The sequence below is a fragment of the Mustela erminea genome, chromosome X, assembly GCF_009829155.1.
Source record: "Mustela erminea isolate mMusErm1 chromosome X, mMusErm1.Pri, whole genome shotgun sequence".
Taxonomy (NCBI): Eukaryota; Metazoa; Chordata; class Mammalia; order Carnivora; family Mustelidae; genus Mustela; species Mustela erminea.
In genome coordinates, this window is record NC_045635.1 from 4,333,421 (window position 1) to 4,351,023 (window position 17,603).

The 17,603-nt window shown below is 52.7% G+C and overlaps 1 protein-coding gene across 2 annotated transcripts in view; it reads right to left on the reverse strand.

Moving 5' to 3' along the window:
- Positions 1 to 17,603, reverse strand: part of PUDP (pseudouridine 5'-phosphatase) — a 78,567-nt gene that overhangs the window by 25,287 nt on the left and 35,677 nt on the right. The window lies entirely within an intron of this gene.

A 17,603-nucleotide genomic window follows, 5' to 3' on the forward strand; every position in this document is an offset into this window, starting at 1 on the left:
AGGGTGGGCCTTAAATGCAGTGGCTCGCGCCCAACCCCCAGACTGGGTGGCTTTGAAATGACAGGATTTATTTATCATGAGTTGTGGAAGCCGAAGTCAGGATAAAGGCAGCACAGATTCCGACGCTGGTGGGGTCCTCTTGGAGCACGGTCAGCCTGTCCCTGTGTCCTCGTGTCGGGGAAGGGCTGAGCTAGCTGGACGGGGTCTCTTTTCTAAGGGCACTAATCCCACTGGTGAGGGCTCCATCCCCATGACCTGCTCACGTCCTGACAGCCCTACCTCCTAACACGTTCACACTGCGGGATTAGGGATTCCAGCTATGAATTTTGTGGGGGGCACAAACATTCAGACCATGGCAACTGTGTCCCCCCAGGAGGAGAGACAAAGAGATGGCCCCGTGCAGACAGATGCAAAAGACGGAGAGTTGCAGCCACAGGTCAGTGACCGTCTGGGGCCCTGAGAAGCTGGGACGGACAAGACGGACCCTCCCCTGAGTTTCAGGACGGGTGTATGGCCCTGCCAAGCCCTGCTCTGGGATTCCTGGTCTCCAGAACCGTAAGAACATAAATCTCTGCTGGCCTAAGGCACCACGTTTGCGGTCACTCATTACGGCAGCTGCAGGAAGTTAATACACGGCCCCCGGGGTGGCAGAGCTCCTGCAGGAGAGCAGAAACGACGCCTGGACTCAGAGCAGAGCGCGAAATTCATGACCGTGAGGGCGACGGGGCACCGGCGACAATCGGACAATTGTTGGCAGTCGAGGAAGGACAGAGCCCAGGACGGGGAACGAACGGTAAAGGAACAAACAGCCTCACAGATGTTCTCTCTACTGCAGGAGCACGAGGCCCAGGGAGTCCCTAACTCCTGACTCCAGAGAGCGGGCAGGGGGCAGTCTGTCCCCTGGGGTCAATGGCGGGGACACGTGGAGGGTCCCGGGAGGTGGCGGAGCCGTGGTTCTCAGCAGGGGTATGTTGGCACCTGTCCTCACTCCGAGGACACACACGGCCATGCCTGCACTTTGAGGGGATGGATTTCTTGTCGGGGTCTGCACATGGAAGGCCCAGAGGCCGTGTGTCCAGCCGGGAGAGCAACGAGACCCGACTCCAAGTGTGCACTCTAATTCCTTCTGCCCTACCCTCGTGCCAGGATGCAGGGTTTGAAGGGCAAGCCCTTGTTCAGTGACGGCAACGCAGGGGAAGGGCTCCCCTCCCGGGAACCGATGCTTCACTGTGAACACGGCCCGGGTGCACGGACATTTCCATCCGCCTCCTCCCACATCCAAGGGCCCGCGACAGTGATTTCCTGACCTACCGTTTCCTTTAAGGCCCTGGTTCTCAAGCACGAGAGGGGTATGTGCTCCCAGCCCTGCTGCGGCACGTTTGGCAATGTCTGGAGATTTCTGGTTTGGTTTGTCACAACAGGGGAAGGGACCGGTCCGGACACGTGGTGGGAGGCTGGTCCGTGTCCATCCTACGACAGACAGGATACCCCCCACAGAATGATGCATGTGGCCCCCAGTGTCAGTACTGCTGAGGCTGAGAAGCCCTGTCTTGGCAATTCCTGCTTGGAAGAGGAAGCTGGGCTGCTCCTGTGTGTCCAGCATCAGAGCACGCCTGACGGTATGAGAAGGACGGACGCAGAGCAGTGCCGTCTGTGCTCCTCTGGTCCACAGTCCCCAGCCTGGAGAGGGGTCCGCGTGCCAGCAAATCCCACTGTGATAATCACACTGTTTTATATCTGCCCTCCCTTTCCTGTAACTCAGCCACTGTCTGAGGTCACACAGACCTGGCCTGAGCCCCCGTTTCCCAGGTCCTGCGCTGCTTTCGGTTTCTTCCACGGCAGACAGAACGCCGGGTCATTTATAAAATGGGATGGGGTGGGCTGCCCTCTTCACATGGTTCCAGGCAAGAGACTGCCACTGGTGTGGACTGGATCCCCCTGAAATTCCTCACGTCGGAGCCCTGAGCCCCGGTGCGGTGGTGCTGGATGGGGAGACTTTGGGAGGTGACTGGGGTCCTGTGAGGCCATGAGGAGGAGCCCCCGAATGAGATCGGTGCCCTTCTTAGAAGAGGCAGGCACAGCTCAGCACAAGCTCACCGTGCCGGCCCCTAGATCTCACACCTCCAGCCTCCACGACACTGAGAGATGCGTGTCTGTGACGGACGCCATCGGTCCGCAGGACATCAGCACGGCGGCCCAGACACAAAGGTGAAAACGTTATGCCCAGGCTGCACCCCCAGTCCTGGAAGATGCTGGATCCAGTTAACATCCTTCCTCTATTAACCTGGGCAGAGGAGGGGAGGTGCCCTCCCTTCGGGGGCTCAGATGCACATCCTCAGGGGACCCAAAGCAGCAGGCTTCTCACACGCACCATTTACACCCTTCTCACCCCACAGTGAAGCCCGCGAGGCAACCAGGCCTTCAGAGAGGACCCCCATCAGGATTCTGGGGCATACAGAGTATACACCCCAAATTCACGTCCACCCACAGCCTCGTAATGTGACCCTGTTTGGAAACAGGGTCTTTGCAGGTGTAACTGGTTAAGAATCTGGAGACAAAGTCACGTTGGACTGACAGGGTGAGCGCCAGGTCCAACAGCTGGTGTCCAGACAAGCAGAGGATGCAGAGATGTGCGGAGGAAGCACGTGAAGACAGAGGCAGAGATGGCAGGGATGCGGCCTCAAGCCCAGGGACGCCCGGTGTCCCAGCACTAGGAAGGGGCAGGAAGGACCCTTCCCTAGTGCTGGCTCGGGCAGAGGTGGGAGCCTTCCTCAGCGAAAGCTATCGTCGGCTGCAGGCCTCTCCTTGGTGGGCCTCGCAATGTCGGGGTTTGCATCTTTGTCACAGGGTGACTCGCGTCTCCGGAGAAGAGTGGTCTGGGGTCTTCCTGGTTGTGGAGGGGAAGGGGCCGCAGGGAGCAGATGTTCCCTTCATTCCCAGTGGTCTCTGCACCCTTCAGGAGACATCCTATTTGCCGTACGAAGCCTCTATGGTTTGGCGTCTGAACAGAATCCTGTGTTCTGCTGGGGAGGGGGAGGGTGGCATCTGGGATCCTGAAAACAGGGCAGAGGACCCCAGGGCCCAGCTCCCTGGCATCCAGGATTTCTACCTGCCCTACAGGGTTACTTGCCCTGTTTCGTCCTGCCTTCTGGGAAACACGCACCCAGCCTACCACCTGTTTTTAAATGGAAAGAGTCAAAGAAGAGTGTATTGTGACCCATGAAAATGATCTGAGATTCCAATGTCAGTGTCCACACAGAAAGCTTTGTGGGAGCACGGCCACCCCCATTCACATCTGTGTGGACTGGGGCTGCTTTCAGCTCAAAAGGTAGAGAGGTCAGTGGTCGAGACAACTCTCATGCGTGGTCTATAAAGCCAAAAAAGCAGAAAAACTTTGCCGACCGGTGCTGGGTAGCAAACAGACCTTGTGTGTGCACCAGAGGAAAAAAATCAGGAAGGATGGACAAAAAGAGGTCCGTTGCGTCGGGAAGGAAGCCAGCCAGGCCCTGGGATCTAAGCCTTCCGCGTCTCAGACAGGGACGCTCGGAAGAAGCGTCACAGTTCACAGGGGCTCTCCAAGAGGCCTGACCAGGGAATTCCCACTTTAGGAAATGATTGCACAACCTCAATGCCTTTTTCCAGCACATGTTTAACTACACCCTTGCAGTGCAACTAGAATGGGGCAGAATTTTTAAATCTGCAAAGTTATTTTCTTCATCGTATGAAATTTAGTCTGTAGACATCTCTGCTGGGCAACAATCGTGTGTGTAAAAATGCCATCACTCTGATAGAGCAGCCTGTTGAAATCTCCTCCTTACACTGCCATTGAATGTGCGTAGACAAAGAAAATCAGTCAAGTAAGAACTGTACGACCCAGAGACCATCTGGGTTGGGTTGCCCATCATTTTCTGAAATGTGGGACATTCAGAAAAGGGCCATTTCCGGCAAGTTAGGTAGTAAAGTGACGCTTTGATCACACGCACTGTTCTGCATTTGGCCTGTTGACTCACAAAGGCATTGGGTTTCCCGACAAGGAGATTGTCTGTTCCAGGAGGATCTGGAGACATCCTGGAGGTCCTGCTCTCTGCCCTGAGCACCAGTCCCAAGCTCTACCTACCTTGGCACACGGTCGTCTCTTCCATCCAAGGGACACACGTTGCCCTGCCTAACTGCTGACGTCACCTGGAAAACTCAGAAGCGGCGGTCTCTGCTTCCCAAACCGAGTCAAGATGGCTGTTTTGTGTCACATAAAGGAGGAGACAACAGGAGAGCAGGTCTTGTCCTCGCTGTGCTGCTTCTGCCCAAAAGAAATGGCCCTGAGTGGTTGTCAAGTGCCTTGGGAGACTCCAGTAAACGCTGGAGGGTCAGGAGCCCAGTCCTTACGCGGCCAATGATGGGGATCCTTACAGAGACCCCGGCAGGTGTGGCTGGCGGTCGGTGGCCGCCCGACCTCGCAAAGGCACGCGGGTCAGGCTGCTCTTCCTGGCGCACCTCATCACCTGACTGCAGAACCTTGGGCCTCCTAGGTTTGCAGGGATTCCAGAAAGACAGAGACGCTCTTTTAAGAAAAGCATATTGAATTTCGGTGTTTTCTTCCATCTGTCTTGTTAGTAAGTGAAGAGAATGGCCAACTACCCTTCACTCTTCCACGACGTGCTGGGCGTACTGAGCCTCACACGGTTCCAAATGCATGCACGGGGCGCCTGGGGGGCTCAGTCGGTGAAGCCTCTGCCTTCGGCTCAGGTCATGATCCCAGGGTCCTGGGATCGAGCCCCACATCAGGCTCTCTGCTCAGCAGGGAGCCTGCTTCTCCCTCTCTCTCTGCCTGCCTCTCTGCCTGCTTGTGATCTCTCTCTCTGTGTCAAATGAATAAACAAATAAATTTAAAAAAAAAAGAAAATAATAAACGATACATTTAAAGTACTATACTGTATTTGCAGGAAAAAAAAAAATCCACATCAAAGTGGACCCGTGCAGGTCAAGGCTCAAACGTATTTCAAAACATTGACAATTGTGGAGAAAAATTTCATTCTGTGCCTTTGTTTATTTGACTGAAAGCAGCTTAAAGTCTTAATTTTATTTACTATGAACCACTCTTAAGGTTGCTGCTTTTAAGGACTTGTCGCTACGAAATCAATGTACAGCACAGCTATTTAAATAGCCTTTTATTTATAGCCCAAGAGAAAAATATCACAGGAAGCGCTGATGGCTCACTGAGTCTTTGTGAGTCTCTATTAGAGCTCTGAATAATGAGATAAAACTCTGTAAGTTCCCTTACACGAGGAAGCGCTAGGAACATTATAAAACGATGCCTAAAATGAGGCGTCTGGTCCCCTTCAAAGCCGGCAAACTCTGCGTTCTCCATCACGGTCGTGAGCTAACGGCCGCCGAGTGCACAGGCCCGGAGCTCACTGTTGCCTCGGCTTCTCCAAAGCCGTGCTCTGCCCTCATGGATACAGGAGGCCGGTGTTGCCAACGTCACGGAAGGAGCGTTGAGCTGCAAAGGACACGGATGTCCAGGACACGCTTCCAACGTCTGCACACGGACGTGGGGTTTCCAACGTCTGCACACCGACGTGGTAACGGAAAAGAAAGGTGGGCACCTTCCAGACAGCTCCCATCGGCAGCGGATTCCTTCTGCCTGCCTCGTGCCTCCAAAAATGCGACCAAAACAACGGCAGACCCTATCCTGGTGACCCCCGGATAAGGCGAAAGTGACTCGCCCAATCTGCAGGGAGCATGGTATTAAAACAGGATCGTTTCCAACCTCGACGGCTCCTCCTTGCTGGCTCTTTGCACGGATTTCAACTGTGTGGCCCGAGTTTCCGTCGTGATGTCTGGGTTGATGCCCTTTTCCGTGAATCATTTCAAATATAAAATTCCTGGGGTGCCTGGGTGGCTCCGTGGGTTAAAGCCTCTGCCTTTGGCTCAGGTCATGCTTTCAGGGTCCTGGGATCGAGCTCCGCGTCGGGCTCTTTGCTCCGCGGGGAGCCTGCTCCCCCCCACCCGCCGCCTGCCTCTCTGCCCGCTTGTGATCTCTGTCAAATAAATAAATAAATAAAATCTTCAAATATAAAATTCTTTCCGTTTGAGTCTGTGCTGCATGGAATGTCTGAGAGACAGAGGCATCGGGGGCTCCTGTGGGTTCCAGTGTCTGGCGTGCTGGGCAGACGCGGAAAAAGGCACCAGGGCTGGAAAGCGATGCAGGAACCACGCGCTGAGGGCTGTCTGCTTTCAACCGGGAAGTCGGCCACGAAGGGCCTGGTGCCGTGGTCGAGAGTTCCTGCGACCCCACTGCCGACAGCGGGACCTATTCGGCACCATGTGGCTGCTCCGGGGGATACGAAAGAAGGGTTTCCACAGAGCACACTGTGTAATCCGGCCTGGGGCTGAGGAGGCGTGCGCCCCGTCCGTGATGAGAACATGCCCTGCAGTGCACCTTCACAACGTCTTTCCACCTCGCCTGCCCGGGAGTTTCAGCAAAATACAACTACGTCTTCCTCGCAGGACTTCTCACATTTTAGAAAACAAACGTAATTTTTCTTTTTTATGCTAAAGTACATGCAACATACAATTAACTGTATTTTTTTTTAATATTTTATTTATTTATTTGTCAGAGAGAGAGAGAAGCAGGGGGAGCGATAGACAGTAGAAGCAGACCCCCGGGTGAACAGAGAGCCCGATGTGGGACTCGATCCCTGGACCCTGAGATCAGGACCTGAGCCAAGGGCAGATGCCCAACAGACAGAGCCACCCAGGCGTCCCTAAAACTGACTGTATTTAAGTGGACAGTGCAGTGGCCTTAAGTACATTCTCATCTTGTTCAAGACACCGTTAGCTAGTTCCCGGAACGTCCCATTTCCAAACCAAACGTCCCATTTCCAAATTTAGCCCCGGGAAAGACTAAGGCCGCATTCCCCCTGCCGAGGCAGTGGCGCCCACACTCCTCCCTTCTGTCTCTGTGATGGGACGGCTGTCCGTGCCCCGGGGCCGGAAGCCCTCAGCTTCCAGACAGACGTGTCCTCTTTTGCCCGACTCAGTGCCTTCGAGGCTCGTTTGTGCCTCAGCAGGTGTCAGAACTCGTTTCCAAGGCTAAAGAGTACCCCTTGTTCGCATGCACAACACGGCGCTTCTCCGTTCACCCACCAACGCACCTTGGCTGCTCCCACCTTTGCTGTAACCAATCCTTGCTCTCGATTTCTTTAAACAAGAAATGTGATTTTTTTTTATTTCTTGAGCAACCGTCATGGAGCTCCCGTGGAACTATTGTGCCCGTGGTGAACTGGATCCGTAAGACAAGGCGGAAAACTAGTAACATGTATCCGCTCGCTGTCTCTGCATACAATGTATCCCCGTGAGTGCGGTCAGCCCGCTGGAATGGGGCTGTGCAGGAGGGGGCACACCAGGCAGCCATCCCGAGCCGCCGCACATCGGCACGACACGTCGCTGCCGCCGCACATCAGCACAACACGTCGCTCTGCACGTCCAGCAGGTGCTACCCAGGTGCGCACTCTGCAGCCCTGAGCAGAGCACCTGCTCCCAACACACCCAGAGCCTGTCCGTGGGGCCTTGAAGCTTCTCTCCCAGGCCGTAGGCAGCCCAGCCGGTCCATGAGAACCGTTCCTTTTCTCCCGTCTCGAGTAGACAAGTCTTTGAGGTGAGGATTTCTCGTATCAGCTTATCCTTCCAAGTACTTAAAAGTCTGTGGGAAAACCACCACACTTACAACAGAAACTGTAATTCTTTTTTTGTTTTAAGATGCTATTTCTTTAGAGACAGAGCAAGAGCGAGCGCACACAAGCCGGGCAAGAGCCAGTCAGGGGAAGAAGCAGGCTCTCCGCGGAGCAGGGAACCTGACACGGAACTCGATCCCAGGACCCTGGGGTCAGGACCTGAGCTGAAGGCAGACGCTTCACTGACGGAGCACCCCCCCCCCCCCCGCAGGTATCGCGGAAATTGTAATTCTTTGAGAAAAACATTTACGACCACAGGCATGGGATGTCTGGGATCCTAGAGAGTAAAGATATTTATCTCATCTTCCTTAGTCTAGAATGTCTCCATTACTCTTTAGTGACTAACCGTGAAAGCAGTTAGCAGCCTTCCAACACGGAAATTTTAAACCCAGAAAGACATCAGGTCCGTATACAACATCAAAGAAGGTGGCGTATGTAAGGAAAGGGGGAGACGTAGTTCCGAGGTTTGCCAGTTCCATCTGACCAGCAAGTAATGCCTTTCTCCGGCTCCTGCCCACACCCTGCAACGACCATGTTCCTGGGTATGTGCCTCACGTCCTTTCTTTCTTTCTTTCTTTCTTTTTTTAGATTTTATTTATTTATTTGACAGAGAGAGATCACAAGTAGACGGAGAGGCAGGCAGAGAGAGGGGAGAAGCAGACTCCCGGCTGAGCAGAGAGCCCGATGCGGGGCTTGATCCCAGGACCCTGAGATCATGACCTGAGCCGAAGGCAGCGGCTCAACCCACTGAGCCACCCAGGCGCCACCTAACATCCTTTCTTGAAGAGAAAAGCAGCGCGGGCGTTAGCTGAAGGGATTATCACGGCTGTTGGCGGATGATTTCTCTCGTCACCTGTCACGTGTGTCCTTTAATTGTGCAAGGTCCGTGAACGCAGTGAGCATCATTACAAGGAGCAGGCTCCGGTCTAAGCCTGGAAGGCTTCTCCAGGGCAGCGGAATCAGCCTGGGGTCCGGGGCTGCCGCTGAGAGAGGCCAAGTCCCTGAGCAGCTGGGACTTCTCGGCATGCGTTCTGCATGGACTTGGCAAGGACCGAGCCACGTGGACAGCAGCCTACGACAGGCTGTCACGTTTCCACGTTACTGCAGGACGCCGACCTCCTCCACGTGAGGTCGCTGCCACGTTGTGGGAGCAGCTGCGTGCCGCAGCCAGAGCTCCACATTCTGGACTTTGTGCCAGGCCCTGAGGCCACCCTCCGCGGCCTCGGGGCGAGGAGCTGAAGTCCTGCAGGCCCCAAGGCCACCCTGGTGCACGACACACTCAGTGTGCTCTGGGGTTTCCCAGGCTCCGTGTTACTGAGACAGGCAGACCCCAGAACAGGCACGGGACTGGCTCATGTCTTCTTCCAACTACACTCAGCCCGGGACTCGGTTCGGACCTGCCGAACGATAACAGTACCCCGTAACTGCTCGGGGGGCAGGAAGCCCTGCTCCCGGCACCTCGTGAGTAAGGGGCGGCCTGCAGGTCTCGGGATCGCCCAGGACGCTCACCTAGCCTCCCAGGAAGAGCACAGTCCTCAGTGCCTTCATATCTCTCTCGGTCTAAAGGCTATGTCCGATGATCACTTTAAAGAATTCAAAAAGCTTTCATGCAGGGCGCCTGGGTGGCTCAGTGGGTTAAAGCCTTTGGCTCAGGTCATGATCTCGGGGTCCTGGTATCGAGCCCCACATTGGACTTTGATCAGCAGGGAGCTTGACTCCCCCTCTCTCTCTGCTTCTCTGCGTACTTGTGATCTCTGTCAAATAAATACATAACATCTTAAAAAAAAAAAGTTTTCATGCCATGAATCTTGTCCGTAGTTTCTCCATATGTGCGTGAATGGTTCTACTCTTTCACGGAGCGTGTGAGTGCATGTGTGTGTCCACACAAACACAGAGGCCGAGTGAGGGGTCTGGAAGGACACCCCCTCACAGGTGATGAAGGAGTAAGAATGGTTACATCCACGGAGGAAGAGTTACGGGGTTTCCAAAGTCCCCCCTTTTGTATTACGTGAAGCAGCCGTCATTTTTGTAATTACAGAGACGTTCAAAGAAGGGACATTGTGGTAGTGACTTGTTACCATGAAGGGACAGCTTCCAGACTTAGGACTGTCCTTTCCTGCCACGGTGATAAACCTCACGTGTGAGCAAGCGTCTTGAGACGCGCCGACCATCCTCATACACTGCGGTGGAGGCTCTAAGACTCTTCACCTGGGCAGCCGTACAGCCTCCAGCCTTCAAGTACCCGCGGGTCATTCAGCTCCAGCCCTGGATTCTCAGGCGAGCATTAACTGGTGCCGGCATCACGGGACACGGGGCCGGTGGTCCACTGAGGCCATCAGACTCCCCCTGAGCTGAAGTCCTTACCCCGGCCCCCCCTAGCCCACCTTGCCCCCACTTCCTCACCAGGTGCCATAAAGCCACAGGGACAGCCCCCGCCCCAGCAGGGTTTCTTTCTGGCACAGCCCTTCTTCCAAACCCCACCGGTTCCCCAGTCTTCAACTCAGGAGACAGAGGAGCTCCGGACCCAGGACCTTCCCGAACGGAGGTGCTGCCCATGTCCTCCTCAAGCACACCAGCGACGAGAGGCCAGCTTCCAGGGGTCACAGAAGCGAGTCCCTTGCTGCCTGACATAAGTCCACACCCTCTCCTTTCCACCTGGAACGGCCGTGCCCTCCCTGCTCACCTGCCCATCCCTTACACGTTGTCCTCAGTTTACCCCATGTCCAGCACCTGCGAAAAAGCTGCCACTGCGCCAGGAATAAGAGGCCTTATTTTGTTTCTGTCCATAGCCCGTCTTCAATTTCTGTTTGGCAAATACTAAGCTCCTGCGGGGTTTCACTTGCGTAGTTACGCACGTCCGTCCCCTCTATGGACTACACACCCCACGGGGAAGGTCCCCCGGAGCACCGCCTCGGCACTAGACGCACGGAAGGGCTCAGGGAGGAAAGACAAATGTGACGGGATGACGCCCAGGGACCAAAAGCCTTCCTGCCCACCTGCATGGTGGCGAGCGCGGGCAGAAGAGGAGGGAGGTGTCGCCAGCCCTGCTGATGGCCTCCAGGGGCTGAGGCTGTAAGAAACACAAACAAGGAAGCCGGGAGGGAAAGAAAAGGCGCATGCTTTGCGTCACATGGAAGCCCACAGGATGAGACAGGCTGGCACACAGACCGACTCCCGGAGCCAGGGGACGAGGGCCCCCACGGGGCTGAGTCAGGGGCTACGTGAATGGCCGTTGTCTGTCCATGAGGCTGAGCAGAGACGGAGCAGAGATGACGCACTTCTCAGCCCTGGTGAGGACAGATGCGGCCTGGGGAAAGGATCCACGGACACTCCACCGTGTACCTGCACTTTCCTGGGGAGACCTGAGCCAGGACCCGAGCTCCAGGAACACTCGGGAGAGCTCAGTGGGACAGTGGGGGCTGATTGGCCACACACACCCCGACCTCAGAGGCCAGGACACCTGCCAGCGCCCCTCCCTCAGTGGCCCCTCCCTGCAGAGAAGGCCTGGGCGCCACACCGTTGGCTGTCCAGGGGACCAAGGTTCCCCTCGGGGTGATCTCGTCCAGCGCGAGGAGGCAGGAGACCCAGAGATGCCCGTGTGTGAGGACCTGGCCTTGTCACACTCCTCTGAACTGGCCCAGAGCCCATACCTGAGGTTTTCACTTGGGAAATCCTACAGCCAGTGGAAGAACAGAACAGGGAAGCCTTCCGGACGATTCTGTACCATGGAAGGTACCTCCTTCTTGTTACTGGTTTTCTAGGCCAAATTATCACACTGACTAAATTATGCAAAAATACACTACTACATCGATCTCGAAGAATTCACGGACGAAGGAACTGGTCGGAAACGGAATGTAGGTAACCAACACCTTTCACATGGGGAATACTACTGAGAAGGTTTCCTGTGTGCCAAGTCAAGCACACATTTCAGCATGTAAAACCACATCTGCTAAAGCCCCAGAAAACAGACAGTAGACGAACCAGGTTCGGATGGTTTTCTACATTGTTGCCACAGTTTAAAAGAGCTCAGTTTCCATAAATTAAACCCTTCACTAACGGGTGGTTCCCCTTTGCCTATGAAGTAGCGTACAAAATGTGTACAGAGTGCACTGCTCCGAAGTATTTCCTGCTGGGGACGTCCATGGCCCACTCCTCCGGAAGGGACCCTTTCTACACCATTTATCGATGCAGTCCTACTGACCTGAGAAGGGACCTCCTCAGTTCCCTCTTTGTCTTCAAGCCCAGTGGGTCAGCCCTATTCTCCAGGCAGGCACAGACACTCCCCTGCATCATAATAGGGGGCTGTTGCCTGTGGTGATGCGCCCAGGGAAGGACACACCCTGCACCATACTGGGGGGGGGGGGGTCCTGTCCCTGGTGATGGGCCAGTGAAGGACGCACCCCTGCATCATAATCAAATGCTGCTACCCCTGGTGATGGGCCCAAAGAAGGACGCACCTCTGCATCATACTCAGGGGCTGGTCCCCCTGGTGATGGCCCCGGGGAAGGACACAGCCCTGCATCACCACTGGGGGCTGCTTTCCCTGGCAACCTGCCATCCATTCCTCCAATTTAACTTGCTAAATACCTGCGTGGGCCTCAGCTCTCACCTTGAAAGCAGGAAGTAATGAATGCCCGTGAATGAGTAATACAGCCTCCCGACAGGCGCCTTCTCATCTGAGAAGCCCAAGGTGACTTCCGGGACCACAAACACCCCAGCAGCAAGTACCTTCAGAAAGAGAAGGGATGAAAGTCGTCAGGGGTTATGGGATCATCCCCAGTTTAATAATGGGAACGAAGCAGGGAGTGAACCCAGATCTAGAAAGAGCACGGTGGCCACTCTTGCCGAATACTGTTCCTGCACCAGGGCTCTCGGCGGTCACCTTTGCGGTGGATTTCAGGTTCGGCTCAGGCACGGAGACGACAGGTAGGGTGCGGAATGGGAGGGAGACAGGACGAAGCACGTGTTTCAGGGTAGAAAGCTTCCCCTACTTTCTGCAGGGCTCCTCATAATCAAGTCAGGGATCTTGTGCTTCCTATTGTAACTGTAGCAGCCTCTCCAACGACAGGTGAGGCACCAGTGAGAGAGAAGTCAGCTAGGGGACTTCTGCAGGGCTCAACTCTCTTCCGAGGACTAGCCCCTGCCTCACTTTCAAGGCAGAAATGTGTGGATTTGGTGACCTTCTGTGATTATCTCTGAGTGCAGAGGATACCTAAGTCATTGTGAAAGTCACATGGGAACACTGCGACTCAATTCGCCACGGAGAGGTCAGGACATAGACGTCTTAGTGTTCTAGGCCATGTCAGCTGCAAAGTTTGAGCTCGCATTTTCTGGGTCCCCCCGTGGAGAACAACTCAAGGATTTCTTAGAATACAGGACAAAAACGCAAGAAAGAAAAGCACTTCAGAGGCCTGGGTAGATAAGAAAGCAAAAAGGCATTTGCATACCTAATACATGATGGGTGCTCTGGTGTTAAACAATGAAAGATAATCCAGGTCAAATGTTAACTGTCTGGACAAATCCTTCGCTAGATTAACTAAGAAAAAACAAGAGAAGGCTCAAATAACGAAAATCAGAGATGAAAAACAGGGGACATGAAAACCAGTGCCACAGAAATTAAAAAAAAAAAAAAAGATTTAGGAGAATAGTATAAAAAAGTGTATGCCGAGAAATTAGATAATCAAGAAATGGATAAACTGCTAGAAACATACGCCCCTGTATCAGGATCGAATTAAGAAACAGAGAGCCTGACTGGATATGAAAGACTAAGGACATGTGTTCAGCAACCAGAAACCTCCCAACAAAGAAAAAGGCATCACCCACGAAGCCTACCGCACAACCGAAGAGGAACAAACACCCATACTGTGCAGACTCTTCCAAACATTTGAAGGGGAAGGTATGTTTGCTCATTCTGTGAGGCCAACATTACCCTCATATGAAAAGCAGACAAAAACACTACAAGGAAACTGAGAATATTGAATATTGAATTGAATATTCAATATTGAATATTAATTGAATATTGAATAATGAATATTGGGGCAGAAACACTCGACCAAATACTAGCATTCTGATCTCAGCAGCACCAGGACTACACACCGTCACCAAAGGGAAGCTATTCCTGGAATGCACAGATGGTTCACAACACACAAAAACCCACGTGATGCCCGTTAACAAAATGCAGGACGAAAACGACATCCCCTGACATGGAAAAAGCAACAGACAAAACGCATCACCTTCTCATCACACTCAACCTGAAGCTGGGAAAAAGAAAAGCAGGTAGAATAAACCTGCGTTGACATAACAAAGTCTGCCCGTGAAGAGCCCACAGCTCACACCACATTCATGCCATCCTTAACAGAAAAAGGTGGAAAGTGCTTCTTCGTAGATCAGGAACAGTTCTATGCGTCGTCCTGGAAGACCTAGCCAGAGCAATCAGGCAAGAACGACAAGTAAGAGGCATCCGAGGTGTAAATGAAGATGTGACGTGATCCCCGCTCGCAGATGACCATGACCTTACACGTAAAAAACCCTGAAGGTTCCAAACACACCCAGACTGTGAGAACTGAAAAACAAATTCAGTCACATTTCAGGACAGAAAAATCAGCATGCAAAGATCGGTTGCATTTCTGTATAGTGACAGTGAACAATCTGAGAAGAAAGTTAAAACAATTCCACTTATAATACATCAAAAATGAACACAGAAGACGGTAAAGGCCTTGCACATGGAAGCTACAAATCACTGCTGAGAGTCATTTAAAAACATGATACAAATAAACGGAAAACATTCCCACGTTCGTGAACTGGAAAGTCTGACACCGTTAGAATGTCCACGCTCCCCAATGCGATAGATACGCAGATTCCCTACCAAAATCCCGAGGGCTGGTTTTTTGTTTTTTGTTTTGGCATAAATTCAGAAATTCATCCTAAAATGTATGCAGACCCTCAAGGAACTCTGAACAGCCATAAAAATAGCAGCAAGGAATACTAGAAGTCGGACGTCTTGAACTCCTAGAAGGTACATGACAGAGCCGCAGGAATCCAAGCAACGCGGTGCTGCTATGAAGACGAACGGAATGGAATGGAAAGCCCAGAACTGAACCTTCCCATACGCGGTGGAAAGATCTTCAACAAAGACGCCGAGACCACTCGAGCAGGAAAGGACGGTCTCTTCCACAAAGTCCCACCCAAGTGGGACTGCTGGGTAACCACATACCAAAGAATGACGTTCAGCCCTTAGAGGACACACAAAGATGAACCTAAAGTTAACGAAAAACCTAAAACTATCCCATTCCTAGAAGAAAACTTCTAGGTTTTCCAGAAGGGGGAGAGCTTTACGAAAATGGACTTTGTGATGATGTGTTGGATCCGACAGCAGAAGCACAGGCGAGGAGAGCAAACATAGACAAATGGGACTGCGTCCAACCTAAAAAATTCTGCACATCCAGGGTCACCATCAAGAGGGTGAAAACGTAACCCATGAAAAAGGAAGAAAAAAAAAATCAGCACACCATGTGTCTGATAACGGGTCTATCCACAACTTCACAATAGCCTGTCTACAACTTAACAACCAAAAATTAACCCTATTTTTAAAAATGGGCAAAGGACATAAAAAGATATTTCTCCAAAGAAATTAGAGAAACAGCCAAAAGGAAGTGGACTGATGCTCCACATCATGTATCATTCGAGAAACGCCCATCAAAAGGACAATGAGGGGGCACCTGGGTGGCTCAGTGGGTTAAGCCTCTGCCTTCGGCTCAGGTCATATCTCAGGGTCCTGGGATCGAGTCCCACATCGGGCTCCCTGCTCAGTGGGAAGGCTGCTTCCTCCTCTCTCTCTGCCTGACTCTCTGCCTGCTTGTGATCTCTGTCAAATAAATAAAATCTTTAAAAAAAAAAAAAAAAAGACAACAAGTTGTCACTTCACACACCTTAGAATGGGTCGTAAGGACAACCAAAGACCCACAGAAAATCTTTAAGTGTTGGGGAAAACGCAGAGAAACTGGAACACTTGTGGACGGGGAAAGAGAAAAGCAGACGGTGCCGCCAGTGTGGAAAACATTACGTTGGCTGCTCACGAGACTGAGCAGAGAACCACCACGTACAGCAAGAAGCCCTCTCCTGGGCACAGAAGCACAGAAGCCGGAAGCGTGGTCTCGGGACCGGGTCTGCACTCCCACGGTCCCAGGAGCCCAGATGAGGAAACGACTCGTGAGTTTCCGCAGACGAAGGGACAAACCGTGTGTCTAGCGGGACAACGGGAAATCAAGGGACAGCATCGTGTCTCGTGCTGCAACGGGAGAGGGCCTGGAGGACATGACGCCACGTTCCAAAAGGCAGTCAGGAAAGGACAAACCCTGGAGGACCCCCACCCCACCCTATGCGGTTCCTAGCTCAACGCAGTTCACACAGACAATGTGGACTTGTGCTACCAGAGGGAGGCGAACTGGGAGTCAGTGCTTGATGGGGACAAACTCTCTGTTTTGCAAGACAAAGACGTTTTAGAGATGGATGGTGGGACCGTCACCCTCACAATGGCTAACTGGACGCATCAAGGTGCGTGTGACAGTAAGTTTCAGTGCGTCTGCTTTTTTTTTTTTTTTTTTAAAAGATTTTATTTGTTTATTTGACAGAGAACACAAGTAGGCAGAGTGGCAGGCAGAGAGAGAGAGAGGAGGAAGCAGGCTCCCCACTGAGCAGAGAGCCCGATGCGGGACTCGATCCCAGGACCCTGAGATCATGACCCGAGCCGAAGGCAGCGGCTCAACCCACTGAGCCACTCAGGCGCCCACTGCGTCTGCTTTTAACCGTGATTTAAAAAATGAGCTGTATGGGTCAAGGTCTCAGGGTCCTGGGATGGAGCCCTGCATCAGGTCGGGCTCCCTGCTCAGGGGAAGGTCTGCGTCTCCTTCTGCCTCTGACCTTCCCCTGTCTGTGCACACTCAGTCTCTCTCTCGGATGCATAAATTTAAGAAAAAAATCTTCAGAAAGGAGCTGTGTGGATGTGTTTGCATCAGGAAGGGTGATGAGGCCATGTGTGTGTGCAAAGAGCACAGCACGGGAGCCGAGGCGTGCGGCGTGCAGCACAGAGCCTGTACCCACGGACACTCGGCTAGGCCTGGCATCCACGCACAGCCCACATGGTTTGTGTGTCATGGGCACTGCCGTTTGCTGGCCCTTTCCAGGAAATTCTCCACTTCCAGCCTTATCCAATGTGCACTCTAGGAGGGATGGATAAATATTTCTAAAAAACATACACATTTCAAAAACGACTCGGAATCATTTTAACACAACTGTAAATCCCCAAATCACTGCTGTAACTGCACATTTTTTTTCTCTCTCTCTCTCTGTCCTTGCTTTAAGAATTCCAAAACGGGGAATTCACCTGTCTTCCTGAGATTCTTAAAACCGCACTCCGTTTTCAAGCATCTCTCGGCCCTGCCATCTAGAACACTCCTCACCTTCTCACGTCTAGCAAGAAACAGCAGACCATTCAGTTCTGAACGATCTTGAGTTTACAAGCACCAGGAAACGATGAAAAGTCCTCTCTGCTTTCAAAGGAAAACAAGGAAAGAGGGGGTGAAGGGCTCACAGACATGTTGCAAATGAATTGTGCCCTAACTGTACAAAACAACAAAAAAGAAAAGAAATGAAAAAAATTAAGCATCTTCAGGGAGACACAGGGACGGGCTCATCTCGCATGGGCTAAAGTTTCCACAGTCGCTGAGATCATCTGTCCCTGATTCCGAACAGGAAGAGGCAAAGCCACGTATCAGATCGTGAAGCAATCTCCCCCAGATACGCTGTTCAGATAAGACCGGAACGAACGGTTCGAATGATTTCGGATCTCGGGACGCAGTGGAAGGAATACGT